Below are 6761 nucleotides of genomic sequence, written 5' to 3' on the forward strand. Positions count from 1 at the left end.
GGGTTTGCTGTTGTGAATTTTAGTGCAGTAATCAGGGATCTGAGATTGTCTGCATTTATCGAAATAAAAGCAAAAAATGCAAAAATAAATAAATCAAATACAATAAATAAACAAAACCAGAAATAAAGCTTCTAAAGGAATCATCCCTGAATATTTTCCATGATTGCCACCCCCCAGTGAGCCTACTATATTCTGCAGTGAATAGTCCTTTGTACGATTTATAAATGGTCAACAGAGTTGAAAGCAGTGAAGATAAACTCTTCAACCATTAAATTGATAGTGGTTTCACATACATATTTGTTAACAAGCAAAGTTTTTAGTCTGGATCCTATCATAAAAGCTGTTTACTAGATTTGTTGAGGCCATTCAGACTCCTGTCTATTCTATCGCTGTCCGTAATAAATCAGTAAAGCACTTAAAAAAAAAAAAAAAAAAAAAAGCAGAAATAATCCTCATATTCGTGGGTAAGGACCTGGCTGCTCATGTGATAAGTACCCTCCTAAAATCCTAATGATGCCGCTGGCACCAGAGAGCCACATAAAGGAGCGTTTCAAATGAAAAGCTTGTTTCTGCCGAGCAAGCCGCAAGCAGCCAGAGAGAAAGGAGGAGTGGAGGAACCTGAAGAGAACCTGGGGTAACACCATCTCTCCTGGCTCTGAACTCTGCACTCGGCTTAAATGCCGTCAATTACTGGGAGATATACGGGCCGGCCTGTTTCAACCACTTTGCTGAGTCCCCTTTAGTTGCAGCCCACTCGGACTGTAAATTATCACCCCCCTCTATCCGAGGTTTGGAGCAGTTTGGAGTCACCAGTGAGACCCTCCTCTGTTTCGGTCCGAATCTAAAGGAATTCCCTCCCTCTGTGTGCCAAACCCCAAACCATTGCAAACGGAGTCTGTGAAGCATGCAGCTGCACGCCCATGTGGACACGCTCACTCGCAAACATTGATTTAAACACACACAAATGCACACAAATGTTCGTATATGCTATATAAAATCCCCTGGAGCCATAGATCATTGGGAACAGGTAGAGAGTTTAGCATGCGCACACAGGCTGTAGATCACTGAGGTGGGCAGGGACGTCAGCACTCTCATACACAGTGAGCCTTATTGCAGAGTTTAATAGAGGAAACCCAGCATGAATCCCCACAGTCATTCTGTTCCAGTCAAACACACCATTCACAACACACTGGGCCACTGTGTGCATGTTAATAGACACACATACAGGAGTGAACATACTGCACATTATGCGCTTCACTATGCACTGTGAGTGTGTGGGGGGCTGGTTGGATATATATACAGTGTTCGTATATGAATCTGACTGAAGGTGTTTTCATGCAAATGTGACTGTGTGGGTGTACTTAAGCTGTATGTGTGGACGTTAACCGTGCAAGTGACATCTTAGCGTGTGTGTGTGTGTGTGTGTGTGTGTGTGTGTGTGTGTGCAACGAGGTGGGGGGTAATATTGACCCATCAGTGCTGCTCTGTCACCCCTTCTCTTTATGAGTCTGGCCTTTTAAAAACACACTGGATTTATGGCAGGTTTGGGCACTATCTCAGAGACGGTGTGTGGGGCTCAAGTAGAGAATTTGTCTCGTTTGCTGTCAAGAGAAGTGAATTTAACAACATAAACATTTAAAGTGGCGAGATCATTAGCAGCGCCACGTGTTACTTCAACACCACAGCGTGTTTCACTGAGGGGGGAAAAAGGAGTAAAGAGATGTTTTGTGTTGGATTTTTTAAATATAAAAGTTGCAAAGCTATAATTATTTTGTGCAATATTTAATTTATTGTGTAGTTCTTTCAAAAACAGCTGAAGCTTTAATTTCGTTTTACTGTTTATTTCTTAATGTTGCTTTATAAATGCTCTGGTTTTTATTTCTATCTTGAAAGGGACTATATGAATACATTTACTTGCCATTTGTGCTTACATCCTTCTCTTATTAGAATATTATATTTTCTTGCAATATAGATCACAATTTGAAGTTTCTCTGGTTTAGTAAAAGGATTATTAGACGATGCAACTGGATGCTTGTTTAACTGCTCTCTCATTTATGCAAAATCAGGAAAAATAGTAACTCGATCTTAAAAAAACAACATATTAAACAGCAAAAAGGGGATAAGAACAAAAGAGTACAAGAGAAGCACTAAAATGATTTAATGCCATACACCAACAAGTTTCCCCATGAAATTACAGTAAAGTAAAAGTAGCAGCATAAAACTGTTAATTTACAATGTGCCCATACCACAACAGTTTATTGCTGTAAAAAATTATAATAGGCCCCAGTAACACTGCCAGCTTTATCTTCATAGATGGTTTCATACTGTAAAATGTCTTAAATCCTGTAGATCTGAATCTTTAAAACCTTGCATCGGTTTTCAACATCTTTTACCCACCCTGAGGATGAATGCTGGCTCTGATTAAGAGGCTCCAGGAGTCTTGGTCATGGTGGCCAATTACTGTCTGAACCTATTGTTCTTGCCTGCACAAACACTGAAAACCACATCACACATCCCCAACAATCACATAACCATCACGGTACTACTAAATGAACTATCTGTATCTAACATTTACACTCTCATAAGTTTTTTGCATGTGCCAGCACAAAGCTGCCCATAATTAGAGGGAGACTCTCCTCAGGTTGCTGCAGTGTTGTACACCTGCATGGTAATGAGGTATAGTGCAACATGATGCAACACGATTGTGCTCATATATGAGCAGATCCTGGCAACAGACCGAGACTCAAGTCAAGTACAGTGACTTGCTGTTTATCAGTATTAATGCGTAGATATTTAATTTGCATTGCTATCCAGACTTTCTCCATTAATTCTACAGTAGCCTCGCACAGTGGACAGTAACATGTTTAATGTAGGCTGCAAACTGTCTGAGTTGTGATGTTTACAGGCGCCGACCGAGAATTCTTACCGCATGTAAACACAGTGATTAAAGTCGATATTAACACGTAAACACGCATCACGCATGCAAACAGAGCTGAGCGGTGCAGATGGTGACTTGGCATCTTCCTCTCTGCAACACAAAATCCCCTATCATCTTAAAAAAAAATTGTTCTGCTTTCAAATTGATTTCACAGTGCAGGAAGCCCCCGCACCCCACCCCTCCCCTCCTCCTGGAGATTAACAAAGTAAATTCCACTTCTTGTGTCTGAAAGAAGCACCCACAGATTTTTGCTTAAACCTCAGATAAGCAGACATGGAGAATTTTCTTGAGACTATGTGTTCTTTATCTGCGATTTTAGGTGCTACGTAATTGTGGATGAAGTCTAATGTGTGGTCCATTTGCTTCATTAATGGGGCAGACGCTAGTCGTTCAGCCAAGAAAACGCCTATTGTTCCCTTTACCTTCCCGTTTTTTTAATGTGTAGCATTAGTCGTGCAGTTGTTAGTGCTAGAGCATGGTGCTTTGATGATGGTCAAATGACAAAGTCTTAATAGAATATAGTAGGACGGGCAGGACAAAGGTGGGCAATGTTCAGCTGGATGCAGCCAATTTCTGTGTGAGAGGCCTGCCTAAAAACCCTATTCATAGGCTGTCTAATGCTGGTGCGTAATTAAATGTGATTACTGGAGCAGAGGGCTTCTCTCTCCCTCTCTGAGGGCCACACACAGGACTGGAGGCTGCGTGCATGCGCTCAATAAGGAGGCGCTAACAGATGTACACGAGCAACAACCACAGGCGTACCTAAAAATTCTCAGCCATCTCTCACTCTGACACAAACTCAAATACAAGTAAAATATCACTTAACTCTAAAATTTCAACCATCCGGCTACTAAGAAAAGCACCATTGGATTTAACAGGGAATAAGCCCAAAGGATTAATTGGCTGAGAAACTGAAAATGTTTCTTTTAACCAAATGATCCTTCAGCTGAAACTTAAAACATGAAGTTTAGTTGAGTTGTGTTATTACAAATGCACAAAAACAAACACATACCACAGCATGCAAAGGTAAATAATTTTTACATTTTTTTCATAAGAAATCAGCATTAACTATGACCTTCACTGGTGATAATCGTAAGGCAAACAAGCAGAAATATAAACACAAATCAATTATGGTTTCCATGCACACACGCACACACCTTTTTCTGGCTCACTCTCTGGTCCAGTTTCCTGGGCAGACACAGTCCCCCTGGTGCTCATGGGAAATAGTGAGCATGCCAGGCCCCACAAAGGCGTCCTTTCAGCCGCCTGCATGCTTGACCTGTGCAGGGTCAGTGCTCTGCTTTGTGCCCCGTGACCCTTAAGTGACCTGGGGTCATGCTGAGGGCCTGAGGTCAAATTCAGAGGCCTGCGTCTAATTTTACCCCAACCGGGTTATCCGTCCAAATCTGCCCCTTCTCCCTCTAAAACCCACTACTGCCTCCACACATAACTGCGCCCTACTGAAATACATAAGCACTCTGCAGCCTAATTGGGCTACTGTGAAGTAGTCCCCACACTCAAGCTCTCTATCTCCTACACGCTCGCACACACACACACACACACACACACACACACACACACACACACACACACACACACACAGGACCGACCTGCTGTAACTGCACTAATACCCCATCCCATGGCCTTTGGTCTATCTAGAGGGATTAGGTGCAGAAAGACACACATACGAGCAGAGATATTGCCACGCACACATGCACAGCACACACACACACAGCACACACAAGCGCAGGAGGCCTGGCTGAGGGTCTACCTTGAGGGATTATGTGCAGAGAGACAGGACCCTCCAGCCAATCAGCCGGTCTGTCACATTGATTTTGAGGGGTCACTGGCGCACAATGGCCAGGGTTTTCCTGTCTTAACCTCTCTGATCATACACATATGCACACACACACACACACACACACACACATAAACACACAAGCACGCACTCATCCACATGTATACATAATAAACATTAGACCGTCTAAATTTTAAAAAATGAACGGCAAATATACAAAGTGCTGAAAAAATAGACAAATAAGTACAATTAAAGGAGAATGGAGAAATATATTCAAATAAAAGTGTGTTTTCAGATGAAGGTGATACTGAAAGGCTGGAAATTCCTCTCTCTCTCTCTCTCTCTCTCTCACACACACACACACACACACACACACACACACACACACACACACACACCCACACATACCTCTCTACAATTCAAAATTCCCCTCCTGCGCCTCTTAAAGCTTCATCACATCCCTGCTGCTGAAAATCCCTTGTCCCCGGGGGGAAGCACACCCGAATTTGGTGAGTGGGGGGAAGCGCTCTTAGGTCAAACCCCCACCTCTCCCCCCGTCCAACCTGGGGCTCCTTCTTCTCTTTCCTGGTCATACAACACAATAGTCATCTATCAGAGAGGGCACCAGGCAGGCACTAAAGCTAACGGAAATAAACCGCCCATACTGCCAGCAATGTTTCAGGTGCAAGGCTGAATATTTTCTCCAACGTCATTCAAGTTTGGTCTATTCTCTTTTAGGCTTTTGTTGCTTGCTTCCCTTTCCTGACGGGAATATCTGAGGGCTCTGGAAAAACAGGATTCAAGCGTGTCTGTTGTTGGCACTGTTGTGGTTACAGAGCTCATCAGTGACGGAAGAACTATTTAGGTTCTTTAGTTAAGTAAAAGTGCAAATACAACAATGCCAAAATACTCAGGGGAAAAGAAACAAAAATAGTATTGAAAGCACTCTGGAAAAATGTATCATAGGACTATATGATAGGATATATAAATATATATATATATATAAATAGATAGATAGATAGATAGATAGATAGATAGATATCTATCTATCTATCTATCTATCTATCTATCTATCTATATATAGATATCTATCTATCTATCTATCTATCTATCTATCCATCCATTAAGGAAAAAATAAAGAAAAAATAAAATAACAAAGTGACCACTAGTGGGCGCCCAAGCATTTCCACAGTACTGAAACTAGCAGGCTGACTTGTCTTCACTCACCTCCTCGGCTGTAGTGATGGGATTTCCGGCTCTTTTTAGAGAGCCGGCTCTTTCGGTTCGGCTCACTAAAAAGAGCCGGCTCTTTCGGCTCCGAACCGGCTCTTCAGGTTGTTTTGTTGCTTTAATTAATTTATTATTAACAATAATATAAAATTATGCACAAAAGGAATTACTAACGTAAAAACAAGTGGTTTTATTTATATATGTTTATATATAAATATATGCGGTGGCCCCTAGAGACAAAACACGTATAAACTCCAAAACACATTTCTAGCATGAACTGAACTTCCAAAGCAGAGCTACTAGATCACTTAAATCACACAATTGAAAGCATGTGTGTATTGTTTGTGTATTTATACACAGGCACTCATATATATATTCAAATAATTTAAAAAAAAGTTCATTTACCTGTTATTACCACACACCAAATCCGGTCGTTGGTACTTGCTGGCTTGTGTAGCCACAAGATAACAAAGGCTCAACACTGTGCCCAGCATCCTGGAGCACTTCTGTTGTCTTTTGTACGTGTTTTGAGTTTTTATGTGCTTCTGAGTTTTTATATGCTTCTGAGTTTTTACGTGCTTCGGAGTTTGTACGTGTTTTTACGTGTTTTGGAGTTTTTACGTGTTTTGGAGTTTGTACGTGTTTTTACGTGTTTTGGAGTTTGTACATGCTTCAGAGTTCGTACGTGATTTGAAGTTTGTATGTGCTTTGTCTCTAGGGGCCACCGTAAATATACTTTTATTTATTCACTCCACATAAAATTTAATAAATAAATCATATAATACAAAAATCAAC

Source organism: Mchenga conophoros, linkage group LG8 (assembly GCF_057382185.1).
Source record: "Mchenga conophoros isolate Kocher_MC1m ecotype Shallow Benthic linkage group LG8, M_conophoros_male_GT1.1, whole genome shotgun sequence".
NCBI lineage: Eukaryota > Metazoa > Chordata > Actinopteri > Cichliformes > Cichlidae > Mchenga > Mchenga conophoros.